Source organism: Panulirus ornatus, chromosome 23 (genome assembly GCF_036320965.1).
Source record: "Panulirus ornatus isolate Po-2019 chromosome 23, ASM3632096v1, whole genome shotgun sequence".
Classification (NCBI taxonomy): Eukaryota; Metazoa; Arthropoda; class Malacostraca; order Decapoda; family Palinuridae; genus Panulirus; species Panulirus ornatus.
The window spans coordinates 10,060,969-10,079,734 of NC_092246.1; the positions used below are offsets into that span (position 1 = coordinate 10,060,969).

At 43.2% G+C, this 18,766-nt stretch overlaps 1 long non-coding RNA gene across 1 annotated transcript; it reads right to left on the reverse strand.

The window, feature by feature from the left end:
* Positions 1-658: 658 nt before the first annotated feature.
* On the reverse strand, positions 659-15,706 carry LOC139756667 (uncharacterized). Its single transcript, XR_011714408.1, has 3 exons — positions 15,606-15,706; positions 14,924-15,024; positions 659-2,866 (listed from the first exon to the last, which is right to left on the reverse strand). It is a non-coding gene; the product is annotated as an uncharacterized lncRNA (long non-coding RNA).
* Between the last annotated feature and the right edge of the window lie 3,060 nt (positions 15,707-18,766).

The window sequence follows — 18,766 nt, forward strand, 5'->3', positions numbered from 1 at the left end:
TGTTTGCCGTATCACGTATCATGCATTGCCAATGCTGAAAAATGCAAGAAAATGAAACTGCATATTGTTTCCTTCAGTTCGAGTCCCCGTGAAGAAAGGAACTTTTTAAAATCTGATGCAGTCGCCAAACAATTATCTGCCACTTGCTGGAACTGGTTGGGCAACGCAGATGGCACTAATATGTCAAGACATTCACCGCCGCTTGGCTTATATCTTTACTGTTTTCCTTTCCGTCCACTGACAGCGAGACAGCTTTGCCGAAGCTGATTTCTCGCTCACGGTGAACCACAATTAGGTGGGGTGCAGAAACACCTTTATACATACATACATATATATATATATATATATATATATATATATATATATATATATATATATAAAGAACCAGTGGCATTCAAATAAACGAATTTGAATCTTCTTTGATGGTCTTGGTTGTTCGCGGATGTAGAAAATATCATGAATCTTCAGCTGTAAGAGCTCTTACTTCACTTGAACTTTAAGGTCTTGCTTATCTTAGGTTGTAGCATGTCCTAGTTATCTTGATCTTGTAACAGATGAGTGTCATCCTGAAGAGTAACAGGCGTCAGATATATACCTTAGGATATGATAGACATCGGTTGAGCACGAACAAATACTGGTCAAGTTCGAAAAGGTTTTGCTTATTTGAGTTTTTATTAGTCTTGGCTACCTTAAGCTCCAACAGGCGCCTGGGTTATCTTATGTTGTGATGAGTTTGCTTATCTCTGACTGTGACAAAGGAGTGTTGCTTACCACGATGTGTAGCGAGGCCGGGTGTATTAATTCAGCTATCTGGTACATATGTTACGCATATGGTTTTCTCCTCGGCACTAAACCACTGCAGACCGTAGCCGCAAAGCTCCGGTGACATTGATTAGCTTTAGTTCTAAAACCAATAACCTTGTGAAAGGTAACTGATTGCTAAATTGAATTTAAAACTAATAGCCTAATAAAGGGTATACATCATTTGCTAGCAGAGATTCTAAAACCAAAAGGCTTATGAATGGTTCGCATCGTCTGCTTGGCCGAATTCTAAAGCTAAAATGCTTATTAAAGATAAGCATCATTTGCCAAAGTGACTTCTAAAACCAAGAGCCTTATGTCTATATAAAAAACCATCAGCCTAATAAAAGGTTAACGTCATTTGCTAACTTTGACAGATAAATCCAAAAGCTCTCTGAAAGATAAGCATCATTTGCTGTCTATGAATTCTAAAAGCAATAGCCCAATGAAAGGTGAGCGTCATTTTCTAGCATCGAATTCTAAAACCAGTAACCTAATGAAAAGGTAAGCATCACTTGCCGTGTCGAATGCTAAAACCAGTAGCCTAATAGATGTGAGCGTCACTGACACGTAGTTGTGGTTCATCATTAACCGCATCTTTGACTTGGACACAGTCCTGTTGTCGCCCCAAATGCTTATGTATCCTTTTCATGGCCTCAGCAAAAAATGCCTGGCGTTCCTAAGGGGCGATACTGCTTCCCTCACACACAACTGTCTCTTGGCAAAGACATCGGATAATGTTAGTTCCCTCGGACGTGTTCCTTCTTCGCCACGTTAGAATTATGGATTCTTCCCTACAGTATTCAACTCATGATTCCATGTCTCGATGAAATGTTCAAGAAGGTGAAAGTTTTACAGTGAGCTGAATGACATCTCTGTCCATTGGGTGCTGCCGCTTCATTTCATGATTCAATGGAAAAGTTAAAGTTGAACTTGCCCAAACCTCGGTAACTTTTATGTGTTACTAGTGCACCAACGTCACGTTCCTAGGTTCAAGTATCTTTATCGATTCCACGCACGTCCGAACTCAGGATCTGCATACAACCCTTGCTTCGAGTCACACGAGGCAAAACATTCTGTTTTTCTTGCTTCCCCCAAAGTCTGGAGAATGTTGGCTCTCGCAGCCTCGGCGAAAATCAAAATGCCGAAAACGCTTGGACATGATTCATCATTATGTCAATCGACTTGCTTGTCTTTGGTCGGGCAGAGACAACACTACAACCGTCTGGATACCAGAAATTTATGGAATTTGACTGAAGTTGGCTGATTGCCTTCTTGACGATCGTTATCCTCAGGGGGAGTGCATTATTGATGACTTCTGGACCGTGTGTGTATTCGTCTTGATGGATCTCCAACAACTGGGTCGTTACGGGTCTGGGCACTTGGTCCTCAGAGATTCAATTATGTCGAGTCTTATTAGTCTATATGGATGGTCAATGACCGTAATCTTCATTTGATCTTGCTGGATCACCAGTAGCAATGGTGTTAGGTTGGGAGAGGCGGTGGTTCTGGGTCACCTTTGATCATTAATAACCATCGAATAATCAGGTGAGATATGATCAAGATGCTTGGTCGAGAGTAGCAGTTTGGTTACGTTATCAGTGGTCTTCATAATTAGGTCGAGAGTGGTCGTGTTGTTAGAACGTTACTGCATGACGTATAGGTGGGTATTATACGTTCATAATGCTGGGTCGTCACTGGTCGCCTTTTTCAACCGTGAGTTTGGTCGTGGTGTTAAGTCGTGGGGGAATCGTCCGATAGAATAGCAAGCAGTCATCACTTTGGGTTGCCAGGTGATATCGGGTCGTTTGTCGTGATGATGGGTCGTCAGTAGCGATGGTGGTGTGAAGTAGTCGGTAGATGTGGCGGAGATGAGTCGTCAGTAGTGGCGTTGGGTCGTCACCAGCTGCGGGGGTTGTGATGGGTCATCAGAAGTCAGTAGTTGCACTGGGTCGTGAGTGGCGGGTGTGGGTCGTCTGGCATGATGACGACCCTGGGTGAGGGACAGATGGCTGGGAGCTTGAGCGAACGTTGACTTCCCCGCAACCGTTGCCAACACCTCATTCTGCAAAAAAGGCCTCAAAGTCATATTCCTCACTCTTTTTAGGACCGTCTACCCAAAGTCCCCTCTCATTAAAAAGATAATTACGACGGCTAATCGTCCACTGATAGCCTAGTCTTTTGATACTATTAACTTTTCTTGTAAAAATACTTTTCCTCCAGTATTAGAAACGTACATTTGCAACACTGTCTCGGTTTGCGGTGGTTGGGGGCTGGTCTGGGAGAATATTTGCTCGCTCATGTTGACCCTAACCAACGAGTCACACAAGAGCGATTTTTCTGTTCTCCGTTAATGCGCGACTCGTCAATAATTAGCTAACAATATAGGCACAGACGTAACTCCCCAAAAGTGAAATCTCCAACGCAAATCTTGGGGAAGATTATGGGTTGGATTACCTTTTGTTTTAGAGATGAGCATCAATTGGTATAAGTGACCCTAAGAAATCAATACTAAACGTGAAGGGTTTTCAGTCTTCTTAGTTTAATCAGACTCTACAGCCTTCATCTTAGGCAGCTACATGTTGATTCAGAGATCAAAACACTGAACATGTAACACGTCATAGCACAGACTTTATCCCAGAACTTCAGACATGACAGTAACAACGCTTGTCTGAGTAACACCCAACACTGTTTTTGAGACACCACAACAAATCTGGGATTCCCACGGTCGTACACCGCACTTCCAGGTACGTATATATATATCACAAATACTGGTGAGGAGTAATTATCATCAATGTAACATTTAGGAGACGAATATGCAACGTCAGTGCTTCCCGTCATTTCCTTAAAAAAGTGCACTGAGCGGCCTCGGCCACAGGGATTCATTTCCACTATCCTCTCCTGCCATGGCAATGGAGGACTTGGGTTGAATCCTAGGATCTATTACGGAACCTTCCCTTCTCCCTCGGCCTCTCTTTTTCTATCTATCTATCTCTTCCTCGTTGTCCTTCAAAGAACCCCCTCAACGAACCCCTACCAAAACCTCTCCCTCCAATAAATAACAAAGAAATTTTCGTGCTTACATATCCAGCCACCTGATGAATGTAACCTGCGCCACACTATCAGACGTCACGATCCAGAAAATCCTCTTCCTCCTCCTCCTCCTCTTGCCTAACACATATTACAGTCCATGAGGCTCCCACCCTCCCTGCAGGCTTCGAAACCGCTGCCGCCATGGGAAACCCTCCTTCATCTTTTGCCCACAAGCTAGATAGTGCAAGAAGATCCATCATTTAGCCTAAAAGAAACTCACTGGCGCACAGGGAGTGGGGCAAGGTACGGGAGGCAATCTACAAATCTCGGCGAAACAAGAAGCACTCTTTCAGCCTTCGTAACTCATCCGTCCAAAGAGGTGCTCCTCCAGCCCAATTAAACTCGTGTCGCATGAGGTCCTCCTCTACACCACCAGACTCTCAAGCAAGAGGCGTTGCTTCAGCACACGAAACCCTGGGGTGTCCCGAGGTCACTATGGAACATGGAAAATCTTCAGCTGCTGAGCGAAGATTTCCGTCAAGATTCACTAAATACTCTGCGAAGTGAGGACGTTTACTGTCTTACTTAGACTGACCAGGCTGGTACCGACACTGAATGCAGTGCTGTCTATATTTCAGACATTATTTTCGCATCCATGTCCAGTGTTTGTCTGTGAATTTTTTTTTATGATACAGAAAAAAGGCAATTTAAGGCCTATCTACCGTTACTCTATTTCTATTTCATTATCAATACTTGCCTTTGACTGTGAGCCAACTATATTACGTTTGCTGTGATGAAATGTAATTTGTTTATAAGGACTATTCATGAAAGCTCCCTTAGCAACTCGCTCAAACCTTGACCAGCCTTGGACAGCTTAGAGGTCTAAATGCATCCGCATGTATCGATTTTAAATGAGGGTAGTAGACGTTCTTATCCAAGGACATCCTTTTCCCCAGTCCTTGGCTAAGAAGGACACAGTCGATCCCGCATTGTGTGTAGTATGAGGACGGTGTGGGAGTCAGCAGGTGATGCAAGGGGAGGAGTTGCCTCCCTTCTAAAATTCTAATCTTAACACTACAGAGGAGGTTCCTAAGGGACTGTCAATACCCAGGACTTGCTGTTATGATCACTGCTGTAAGTAACAGGTATCATTCAGTAATTGTAGCAGTAAAAGTAGTTACTTTAGTGATAACAAATTAGGAGTAATACTGTCAGTAATAGCAATGGTAATACCTAACCATCAACACGACTAGCACTGTTCCTAACCCTTGCATGATAAAGAATACGAATGAATAATTTCAAGTGAAATAAAAGATAAGACTTGCAGCACTGTCTTTGTTATTAGGGTCAAAATCTTTCTTTTGAATGCTAATAAAGACGCGTCTGAACTTCACTGCTGACAATAACATGGCAATTCAAGCTGCTGATAACGATAGAGTTACTGCTAAAAGCACTGCAGTTTATTCTAATGGACATATCAACTCAACAGGGGATTACTTGAATAACGTCAGCGTTCCTCATACTGACAGTTACGGTGCAAGTGCAGTGCTACTGTTTGTCTGTCAGCAAGTGCAGTGCTACTGTTTGTCTGTCAGCAAGTGCAGTGCTACTGTTTGTCTGTCAGCAAGTGCAGTGCTACTGTTTGTCTGTCAGCAAGTGTAGTGATACTGTTTGTCTGTCAGCAAGTGCAGTGTTACTGTTTGTCTGTCAGCAAGTGTAGTGCTACTGTTTGTCTGTCAGCAAGTGCAGTGCTACTGTTTGTCTGTCAGCAAGTGCAGTGCTACTGTTTGTCTGTCAGCAAGTGCAGTGTTACTGTTTGTCTGTCAGCAAGTGCAGTGCTACTGTTTGTCTGTCAGCAAGTGCAGTGCTACTGTTTGTCTGTTAGCAAGTGCAGTGCTACTGTTTGTCTGTCAGCAAGTGTAGTGCTACTGTTTGTCTGTTAGCAAGTGTAGTGCTACTGTTTGTCTGTCAGCAAGTGTAGTGCTACTGTTTGTCTGTCAGCAAGTGTAGTGCTACTGTTTGTCTGTCAGCAAGTGTAGTGCTACTGTTTGTCTGTCAGCAAGTGTAGTGCTACTGTTTGTCTGTTAGCAAGTGCAGTGCTACTGTTTGTCTGTCAGCAAGTGCAGTGCTACTGTTTGTCTGTCAGCAAGGCCAACGGCAGCTTCCCACAGGGTACCGCTCAAACTGCTGCTACTAACACTACTACTGCTAAATGGGACGGCAGTCATTGGTTCAGCCGATAGCCCATGTCATCCTAGATAACGCAAAAATTACTATTACCAGTAACGACCTGACTACTGCTATAGCCAGTAAGGACACAACGACTTGTAGTCTTTAAATAACGACGGCAACACGACCTTTAATGCTAATGCATATAGCACTATCTTGCAATTCCGGACAGGCCAATCCTCGCTCGTCGAGACCCCTCTCATGATAAACGATTCAACAGGTAACAGGTATTGAAATCCATATCCTCCTTCCCCTGGAGTCTGTATATACATCATGATTAGCTTGTGACATAATGTAGGGCGGCGTGTTACTTATGATCTGGGATATCGAGTGCTTTTCGTTGGCAGTCAGTGCTGCTGAGACCCCGAAACAGTCTTCGGGAAATACCATTTCACGTAGTCACTTTCATATTTTCCTTATAAGACGATGTAAAAGCGGTGTGGTTCAAACACAAGTGAAAATGTGTAAGCTACTTTCGTAAGTGATAATGTAAGAGCCAAAATTCACAGCCGCTTCCAGAAGCCTCAAGGACTTATGGATGCAAGCAAAGGCACATTAAAAACACGAGCCAGTACGAACCATCAGCCGAGATGGTCCATCTTCACGCAGTACGAGTAGTTTCGAAGAAATTACACTCGATTGATAAAGATTACGGATTGACAGCTGACAACGAATGCTGCGGAGTTCTCCTCGATCCCTCGTCTTTCCCTCTTCCTCTAAAGAATCTGGAGAACTTGTCTCTTAGAACAGTTGGTCATCACGCGAGGTCTCGCGTTGTGTCGGCAAAGGGGAGAGAGAATCACCGCTACCACGAGACCGGTTGAGAGAGGTGGTGACTCAATCATCAATGGCATACCGTATCAGGCAACATTTGGTCTAATGCAGTCTGCTACCCTATGCCTCAAAGCCGGTATGCCATTGCTGTAGATTTTCCCAACTGACCCAAGACTGTCTCTCACTTATAGTCCCTCTGCAGTGTTCTCATCCCTGTATAGTGATACACTGAGACCCATTGGGGTCCTCTGCCTTTCTTTAGTATACTCTGAGCATCATCTTCATAAAGTTTGCCGGTGTGGTATCATTGTGATCTCGACGCCATTCGCCAAATATTCCATCTGGAGATTTTTACCAATTTTGTTACATTGCTCGAGTTTCCAAGTTCTGAGTGGTCGTTTCACAGGTCTTGTCTGTGTAGCTGCAAGGCTGCCTCTCACGCTAAGCTTCTGTATGCGTATGTCTCTCAATTTGTGAAATTGCCTGTATTCTATTTTCATTTTCATAATTACCTCAGGACCAATTTCTACGGGAGTCCTGGCGTTAACCTGGGTCTCTTTCTAAAAGCTTCTGCAGCTCAATGGTGAAACTTGTAACAGATTAGGTCTGTCATTAACACATTTAAAATGCCCATAGCTTAAGCTCATCTTTCGAAGGAACCTGCGGATTGAACAGGATGCCACAGCATTCAGTTCCATACCACAGGATGAATGTATGATGGTAGAAGCGTCTTCCCAGCCCAGATGTTGGTTGAATGAGGCCTTGTGTTAGAACAAGGCACTCTTACGTTCACAGCTTCTGACGCTATGTCTACGTTGGCTAGTACGTGTTGCCAAACTCTTGACCTGTCTGGCAAACATGAGACTTATCACAGGAGTCCACACAGTGAATTTTATACACGCTATCCGTCACAACCTCTACCACTACGTTGGAAAACATTTTTTTTTTCAGATCATGTTGGTGTATGTGAGCGTCACTTGGACATCAAGGTATCTAAGGCTCAGAATAATATCGAATGAATTTCCAGTGAATGGTAAAGTATTCTGCAACTCTTGCCTCCTTATGCTGTTGATAATTACGTTATCTTTTGTTTTGGTTAAGTCCTGATGGTGGTTCATGATCTTAAATGGGCACTGGAGTTCTTTTTTTTTGGCGTATATCTGATATGCAGTATCATTTCAAAATCCTAGGTGTATAATTCATAAGCTTACAGAAACACAGAAACGATTACAGATTACTATAAGCTTACAGAAACACAAAAATGAATAGATCACTTAGCAACAATAATTTGATTAAGAATAGATGAACTCAAGATGATAAATGGTTAGTGAAACACGTCTTGCATTCTTAGCATCTTCGACATGGCTTGATTCCAAACAAGTGTTAGATCACAAGGAAAACTATCTCATTTACGAAATTGTCATAAATTCGTGGGATATACTTGGCTCCAGGCAAAGGTCGCCGCTTCACCCGTCAGGGGGGTGGTGTCTGGGTGTTGGTGGATCCCCGTGTGCTGGTGGGGGACGCGGTACTGACACGGCGGTGCGCTGTGCATTATGGCTGCAGGTACCTCCTCCTCCTCCTCCTTCGCTCTCACAAGCCTCGTCCCCCCAGGCCGAGCGACACGCTCTGCTAATTCCACTCTTGGGAAAACTCTCGCGGGGTTTAAGTCCCCCCCTTTCTTGGGCGGCGGCGGTGGCAGTAGTGGTGAGTTTCACTAGTTTATTGAATAATTCTACTCTCTCAAGCGACTCCATCCACCAAATCTTATGATTATGGAGGTCGTTCGTTCACACGTTAAAGCGCATCTGCCTTCGCTAAATCTTTTACAAGGTTGACATACAGTAAGCAACAACGCAGGACTTAGTTTAAAAAGTATCGTATCTTTCACCTCCCGCGACAACACTAGGGTGTCAAGACTCACTCAGTCTACCTATCACCACGTACTTTCTACGGCAAAAGTCCTAGAGACTACAGATCAAACATACGGCCTCCACAGACAGAGAAAGACTCGAAGGATCTACACACCCAAAACACAAAATTGCCAAGAGAGACTAAGTGTGTCTCCACATTAGCATAAGATCCAAAATTTCACAGGCAAACTTTCATAACTGTACCGTGCATAAGCCAAGTAGTTACCACGTCAAACCACAACGAGTGAGGTGATCGCCTGGCCACTCACGAATCCCAGGAGGCTTACGGGATATCGTGCCATTGTCAAAGAAGTGACGTACCTGTGAAGATATATCTCTTCTCGACGTGCTCTACTTTCCGGTTTGTTCACCTGACGTATGATGTGGTTTCAAAAAAAGAGAGAGAAAAAAAAAGAAATCACGCTGGCAGATATTATTAAGGTTTTCATTTGTCACGTCTCAAATAGTTTCATTTGTTTTTCCATAATTAGCGCTCGAACACACACACAAACACACAAACACACGAGCCATAAATCACTCGAATTTACAGACAACCCCGATGTGTTTCCAGCCATTAATGTAGTTACGGTATTATATAAAGCTGAAATCGTGGGCTCGGGGAGGAGGAAGAAACCCGTCTGTTGGGAACCGACCACCTCACTTGCATTACCATATGGCGCTTCTTAACCCTTGGTTACACGTGACATAAGGCTCACCACGCCCGAGTTCTCGTACGAAACGTTTTGCCAGCAGTCCATAAATTTCTTTTTCTTTTTTTTTGAAGGGAAGAGCCGACGTGTATTAATTGCATTTTCAGTCTTGGCAAGGTAGTTCAATGACCCCCCTGGTCTAAAAATGGCCGGCAGCAGGCCCGGGAGAAAGCGTGGAAGCCAAAAGAAAAGCCTACCCTCGCCTCCTCACCAGCCATCAGATAGGCAGTGGATGCGCGAGTGCATTAGACGTATCGTTTGGTGTGTTGGTACAGAGAGGTGCTCCGTGAATGCGTTATTAGTAGGGGGCCGCGTCTGAGACGCTCGAGTGAGTGAGGAGCCATATGTGCCACATAACCTACTTAAGCAAGCGTGGGCGAGATGATCCAAACCCACTCTACTCCACCAGCAGGGTCTGTTTCAGGCAGCTCAGTGGAGTGTTCGGCACACACACACACACACACACACACACACACGGTGTTCTACACATGCTTGGCGACGACCACTTTTAACATCACGTGTGGGTGGAGTGGTGCGTCTTTCCAGCGGCGTCTACACTTGTGCAACGCCAGAGACGCAAAATAGGCTCAGCAAGTACACGGGTACGAAAGGCTTGCATTGCACAAAATACCTGTAGAGAAAATATGAAATCGGCAGGAGTAGAGGTAGAGGGTGAAACTGGGATTGTAGCTGTGGTCCTTCCCAGTAATCTCTCTCTCTCTCTCTCTCTCTCTCTCTCTCTCTCTCTCTCTCTCCTATACGTATCCGACAGCAAAATCCGTCAGGCCTGATCACGAAACCGACGAAGAGAACGGTGCGAGCATATATATGCTCGAGTAATCTCAGCGATCAAAAGGCTCAGCCAAAACCTATCCCCTCCCGCCCCCGCAACAGAGGGCGTTCATCACCTGGTCCCGGCAGTCGTCGATTTGTGCCTCTGTTACGTCGGCCAGGAAATCAGAGACGAGGCTTCTGTTCAACTGATCATTACGTTAATGAGTGGACCATTGGAAGGCCAGCGTATCCGGAGCGGTGTTGTATTACGTTTCCTAAAGACAATACAAACAGTTATGGAGAGATAAGTGAGGAGAGACTAATATGATAATAATAGATTCCATAACATTCGTTCTTTTAGCTGGGTTCTCAAGCTCTCACATCAGACACGATAAATAAACTCCTGCAAAAACAGGGAGAAATCTACCAATATATCATCCACGCCATATCTACTCTCACATGAAATGCAAAAACAAGTTCATCGTCTTCTACCATTCCTTAACCGTTGGGAAACAACGTTACTGTGAAAAACAACCACGAAAACTACACTTCAAAGAACACTTGATAAGTCAGGACAAAATTGGGACTTCAAGGCTTCTGGGCGATTCTCAGCCAAAGGAAATTATCACAGACAAGAGTGGCCTTTGCCCTGACAGTAAGACGTTTAGCGAGTTTCTCTCAACGTCCATGTCAACTTTCCTATTCGATGGACCTTTGTGGTAAAGCAGTTAGCGTTGCTGGATGTGACGCATTCACGGGTCGCCTGGGGTTCGAGCCCCCATAGGTTCGAATCCTGGCCGAGGCGTTCGCTCATCCTCCCCCCTTTGGGGTTGGCCGATAAATTCAATTACATTATTTCTCTCTTTTGTCTCCCCTGATGATGTGATTATCACACGAAAGTGCACTTGGGAACTTATCGTGTTTCATTTTCCCCTTGGACTCATAGGAATATCTTGATTACGCGCAAAATTGTGATCCTTTCCAATATATCTATCTATCTATCTATCTATCTATCTAGAGAAAATTGAGATGGCTTTGATTGGGGCATTCAGTTCCCCGTGCCGGTTAAGCTAACACAGAAGAAAACAGTCACTGTATTTCTCACATAAAACTTGTTCCAAAAGGCTTATTCGTTTATCAGATATCTCTACTGACTCTTCGAGTGCCTAATGACAGACAGACAAGTAGTCACATATGCAAATGAAACACACACACACACACACACACACACACACACACACACACACACACACACACCAGTCTTGTGTGTGTGTGTGTGTGTGTGTGAGTGTGTGTGCATACAGAGGAGTAAAGACAAGGTATATATATAAAAGGCTGCGATGAGGTAATACAAGCGTAAAACTCTCTCCCCCAGTAACATACAAATGATCCCACGTAAACACGTCTGGCATACGGCTTGTGTACGTGTGTGGGACATCTATTCATCGATGAATGGATAGGATTGGCTATGGGCAAACTATCACACCCAGGATTCGAACCTGAGCGAGCCCGTGCTGACTCATGGTTAGTAACACTAACCAATGCAACATGGAGGCCCGTGCATGTGTGATTACTGCCTGATTACTATTTGGGTAATACGAAGGAAGAGCTTTACACTCGTGTTACCCCGCCACACGACCTATAAAGCATACCTTTGCTTCTATGGATGAAGCACCACAAACACATCCAGCTTGAGCCGAGTGTGTGTGTGTGTGTGTGTGTGTGTGTGTGTGTGTGTGTGTGTGTGTGTGTTTTGCTAGAGCCCGTCACGTGCGTGTGCACACACATAGGAGACATGGTACATGTACAGGAGAGAAAGACTCCTGCACACACATAGGAGACATGGTACATATACGGGAGAGAAAGACTCCTTGTTACACATAAATTGTAATCATATACAGTGATTTACACACACACACACACACACACACACACACACACACACACACACACATGTACGAACTACGTGCCTCATGCTCCCTAACTGATTCATACAGCCAATGTGTCGCTCACTTACACAAACGCAAGAGCAAAAGACAGAACTGCACCCTCCTGAACTTCGAGCCTGGGACAAGAAAGATCCATAAGAAGAACAGGGGCAACGAAGGGAAAGTGGAGAAGGGAGGGGGAGTTTTACACAGACCTTGCGGCAACAACGTATGAGAGGGCGACGAACATGTGTTCCAACCTCACGCCAACCAACATGCTAATTTCGAGATAATACATAGGAATATACTGGCGCTCCCTACCATATTACTGTCCCTGAGAGATTCCCCGTAGCGTTATGATCACCATTCACCGCTAAACGGGGAAACGTAGCGAGGAACGCGAAGAAAATAAAGATTGAAAGCGAAATATGCTGCCCCATCAATCATTAGATTCCTCATAAAGTACCAGTAACCACAAGAACATCATGGTGAAGAATTCGTAGAAATTATATTTTCATGAAAATTCAGCTTTTTTTTTTGTGTGTGTGTGTGTTCTATTATAGCAGTCCGGTCATCCATATGGTCGGTGCACAGTGGCTGTAACGTAGCACCTCAAAGCGCAAGGGGAAAACGAAAGAAAATGTACCCAAACAGAGGATAAAGAGTGGTATGTCGGAGGGGGTGATGATAGTGAACAATAATTTAAGGCAGATTCATTTTAGGTTACGTCATTATCGTAATGTACTAAAGGTAACATGAACATGACAACAGTCGTTCCTACATTTCTTAGATACCTTGCCCTCTCGCACCATCTTAAACTTGACAACAGTCGTTCCTACATTTCTTAGATACCTTGCCCTCTCGCACCATCTTAAACTTGACAACAGTCGTTCCTACATTTCTTAAGTACCTTGCCCTCTCGCACCATCTTAAACACAATTTCGGATCGTACAAAACTCAAGGATGCCCTGTTATTGGGCTCATACAAATTCAACGTCGCTCAAAAATCAGAAGCAGGGAAATGATGGACTTCTTGAATAGAGTAAAAAGTTCCTGACGAGATTTCACTCTTTTCTTTCCCATAAAGATTAAACAACTTTGCCAAAAGTGACTGTACACTCGTGGTGTAAACTGTGTGTGTGTGTGTGTGTGTGTGTGTGTGTGTGTGTGTGTGTGTGCTCATGCGAGGCTAGACGAAGGCAGTGTAATGTAAACCCGACCTAAAATATATGGATTTTGAAAAGTACGACCTTGTTTAATATTGTCTGATTTAGTTCAATCTGGTCAAGCAGGTCATATGATCACCTCTTATCTGGTCATGTGACCAGATGATTATAAGCAATAAAGGGTTAATACTTGAATGCAACTTAAGATTCAATTTTTCATGTTATTTAACTAATCAAAGTGTTGAAGAGCTTAATCATGCACAAAGTGTGATGCATTTCCTTCCACCAAAATAGAGAGTATACTTGAGGTACCTACTTTCAAACACCCAACATAAAACTGAGCAGGTTTTGTTGAAAAAAATTTATATCACCAATCAAAGCTTCCTGTATCATATGCTGCTGTTGTTATGTCATATCTTTAAAAGTGATCTTGGGAACATTAAAAAAAATAGTAATTCTTGAAAAATCCAATACTGAATGTCATTCAAATATTCATGACATGGCCATATATTGATTACAAGAGGTCACTGACAAGAAGTCACTGTCCAGTGACAGAAAATAATAGAAATGATGATAGCAATAACAATAATACTATTACTACTACTACTACTACTACTTGCTATCAGTGATAATGATATTAATAATAATACTAATAACAATGATAATACAAAATACCTGCAGTAAACCTTAAAATTCAGAAATGGAATTCAACCTAAAAAATCACATAACTATATACACCACAAAACAAACTTTGACATGACATGCAGCATCAAAATAAGCCAATGATCACGAAAACATGAACATTTTGATCAAATGGAAATATCACTGTTCATCATGGTACCAATATAAGTCAACGTTCAATTCCTTGTACATATCATATAAATCAAACACATAATGCCATCACCAATAGATTATCAGTGAATTGAGTGTGCTGACATTTCAGCAGATGGCTACTACGCTACTCCTATTCTTTGTACCATTGACTACCAACAATCCAGATCACATTGAAATAATGGTTTCTCCAGCAATATCAAATACTTGCAGCAAAACTTTAATCTACTGAAATACGGTTAAATTGGAAAAATCATATAACTAAATATGCTGCCTACAAACTTTGATAAGATATGAAGCACCAAAATATACCAACGATCATAAAAACATGAGCATTTTGAATATATGAAAATGTCATTGCTAATCAAGTTATACCTACATAAACAATGATCAATTCCTTGTATATATCACGTAAATTAATCACATGTGGTACCTTTGGTGAATTTCAAAGTCAGCAGGGAACTAGGCTGATCCTATTCTTTGTACCACAGACAACTCATGATCATTACCACACTTAAATAACTGTATCCCCAATAATAGTAAACACCTGCTATAAATCCTTGATTTGCAGAAATAAGGCGAAACCTGGATCATCTTTTCCTCAAATATGGTAACTACAAAACAAACTTTATAATATGAAGCATCGGACGCCAATGATCACAAAAAACATGAGCATTGTAATTAAATGAAAATATCATTGTTCATCAACCTACCTACATTAATCAATAATCAATTCATTGTATATATCACTATAAAGTACTCACATGATTCCGGGTCCAATTGGTTACTGGTGCAGCTCATAGTCAGCACGGAGCTCGGCTGCGCTCATTCTTTGTACCGATGACTATCAAAAATCACGATCACACTGAAATGAATTGTATCATCAATAATACTAGACACCCGCTGGAAAACCCTAATCTGCAAAAAGATAGTGAAACTTTGAAAATCGTAAATCACATATGCTGACTACAAAACAAACATGATGCATCAAGCCAATGATCACAAAAAAATATGAACATTTTGATCAAATGAAAATATCAACGTTCATCAAGTTACCTACATAAATCATTAACCAATTCCTTGTACAAGTCAGTATAAATCACTCACATAATGCCATCTCCAACAAATTATTGTTGAATTAAATATCCTAACATGGCAGCCTAGGGCTAAGCCTCTCCCATTCTTTTAATCACTGACTACCAAAATTTATGATCATATTGAAAAACATATATACAAGAGTAAAACGCATCCTCCTAAGCATCATTTACATCTTTTAATGAAATAACAGATATCTGTAGGGCAAAATATCAAAGTAAAAACTTTCGTGTCAAGTATGATTCCATGAATGTACCCTAGCACGTCAACCGTGAGATTTACTTGTCTTCTATCTCACGTGATTTACCAGAATCAAACATAAGATACACACTTCAGCTCCACAAAACATACTTATTACGACCGCGACATCCATTGTCACGAATCATGTCCGTGGAAGCACTGCTTTCACTTGTAAACGTCAGAACACGACGCGAGCCTTCGGCCATTCTCACACCACACATGACCAAAATAAACAAACAAGGGATCATGAAGATACGCAGTGTTGTCACTTTACACACCCCATCCCTATGCAACTGTAAACATGGTCAAATGCAATTGATATATACTGTATTGATATCTGTTAAAACATTATTAATAATTTTTAGTTTAGATAAATCCAGAACAACAAAGAATTCAATAAAATACATCCAAATTACACATTGGAAGTCATATTTTTAGTTCTCTACTCCACTCCCTCGCTACAGTAACAATAGTAATACATTATCTATAATTAGCTTGTCCTTCTGGTAATGATACAAGGCGAAAGGCAGATTTTATGATCAAAGTATCCTCTTGCCCTTCATAACACCGACCAAGCTTTTGTATGGATTAACACACAGTCACACACAGTCACGTCTCGGACCTTCTTCCCCTCTGGACCATACTCTGCTTTTACATTTTGTGTGGTTCACTAGCGTCTCTGACACCATTACTACCTTGTACTAATGGAATATCTGTTGATTGCTCCACATGCTATAGTCATTTTTTTGCCTAACGAGAAATGATTCGTTGTATAAACTTGTCTTTTTCTTTAGGATCATTTGTGTATTTCTTTTGACTACTTGAAACTTTAATGCCTACCAGCACGGCCAAGGATTAGGTCATTTGAACATAAGCATAAAAAAAAGATACCTGAATTAGGATTATTTACAGGTTTCGTGCTTACCCGTGCCCTTTTTTTTTTTTTTTTTTTTTTACCGAGGAAAATCCCATACAATTATAGAGTAGTTATGAAGGCTGGCGATGGTGGTAGCAGCTGGCAGCGGGGACCGTGGGCAGGGCACTCATGAGTGACGGCCACCGGTCTTGGCGGGGTAAAATAAGAAAAAGTGCCGAGAGTGACCGGGAGTGACGATAGCTCCCGGCGGCGTCACTGGCAGGGGCACTCGTGAGTGACAAACGCTCCCGGTAGCGTCACTCTCAGGGGCACTCGTGAGTGAACGTCGCTCCTAGTGGCGGCAGTGGCAGGGGCACTCGTGAGTGACGGTCGCTCCCGGTGGCGTCACTGGCAGGGGCACTCGTGAGTGACAAACGCTCCCGGTAGCGTCACTCTCAGGGGCACTCGTGAGTGAACGTCGCTCCTAGTGGCGTCACTGGGAGGGGCACTCGTGAGTGACGAACGCTCCCGGTGGCGGCAGTGGCAGGGGCACTCGTGAGTGACGGTCGCTCCCGGTGGCGTCGCTGGCAGGGGCACTCGTGAGTGACGAACGCTCCTACTGGAATGAATTCGTAAAGAAAGAGAATCTCAGAGAACAGATGATATCGTGTCATTACTTGAGAGAGAGAGAGAGAGAGAGAGAGAGAGAGAGAGAGAGAGAGAGAGAGAGAGAGAGAGAGAGAGAGAGAGAGAGAGAGAGAGAGAGAGAGAGAGAGAGAGAGAGAGAGAGAGAGAATGTTTGCCCTCAGCAGTCGAAAGACAAGATCCACCTCCCAGATGAGGTATGATCAGAGGGAATCTTCAACCTTGAACATCTCCGCCGAAGCGTTGGATGGACTAACATCCTCTCCCACCAAACAAGAATGCGACAGATGATGCCAGTCTTAGACAGACCACTGCCCAAACTTTCTTTCGTCTATCAGGACGTCGATTTGATGGTTCAAGCTCCTGCCAACTTGGAAACCTTCAGTCCTTAACACTCCCACGTCCCTCACTGCCGCGGACACAGCTGGATCAGAACAGGCCTACTGAAGCATCGGCTATCAACTCCTCCTTCTCTGCAGCACTTACTTCTACGCTGGTCACCTTCCTTAACCTGGCGAAGAGAAGAGTGTGCGAATGTAAACCACACTTTGGCAGTCTCTACTTCAACACCCTGAACAAGATGAGGAGCCAGACGGAAGCAACCTCCTGTGCACTCTGGCTTGTGATAAAAGAGTTGAAGTTTGTAAGCGATGGGGAGCATTTGAAAGAAGTGATTTGTAACCTCATTCGAAACGTAGCAATTGATAAGAATGGGCTTAAGAGTAAGGAGATAACGGATCACTTGTGTAGAGAAACAAAGAATCTACACGGGTAAGAAAAGCAGTATTAAGATAAAGAACAGATAGATAAAGATATTTTGGGAGAGCTGGTGGAATTTAGAATCAAAATTGGTGATAAACGATATAATCTTTTTTTTATATATGCTGTGGAACTACACTCAAATAAATGGGTACATGGCCTAGACTGGGGTGTGTGTGTGTTGTGTGTGTGTGTGTGTGTGTGTGTGTGTGTATACTCAGGAGTAAAGATGTTGTGTATATACACGTATAATAGACGGGGAATATGAGTGTAACCCTCTCTCTCTCTGCGATACACAAATAACAATCACACTCACATACACATCCACGCATATATCAGTGATAATCCCATTCGTGTGGCAGACCCATAATGGAAATACGATTAGAGATCATCTCGGACTATTATCCATCTCCCACTTGTATCTAGTGATAACATTTGACCATGAATTCATCAAGTAACATGACGAGCGTCTGGCGAAGGGGTCGGTCGGGTCGCCCTTGCTACCAGCGATGATTGAACGACCCATAGAGAGGAGGAACCATCTAAACAACAGTCCGGGGCAGAAATTCTAAATATTTTGTCTGATTAACGAAGGCGAAACATATGTCGCCCCGTCTGGGTGATTGTGATCTTCTTGTTATGGTCTGGTAATTGTCGTCTTGTACACTGTGATGGACAAGGTTGTCCTCCCGTCCAATGTCGCCCGTAATTACAGGATGGTTCCTGTTGTCTCTGGATGGTGACTCGATCGGGTTACCTTATTATCGTGTTCCTATTTTCATATCTCAGGGTTGGGACATGACTCCTCTCTCCCAGGATTATAGTAAGGAGGGAGGAAGGTGCCGGCAGTCCCGAGGTTGTCGGTGCTGGCGCGACACCATTCCTTCGGGTGATTTGGATGTCGTGGCCGCAGACACTCATGTACGTACAGGAGCAGCTGCTGTAAGTGGATCGTACGATCCCTGATCAATATCTGGTAATGGTGCGTTCCTGGGCCCCCGTCGAGATTTCG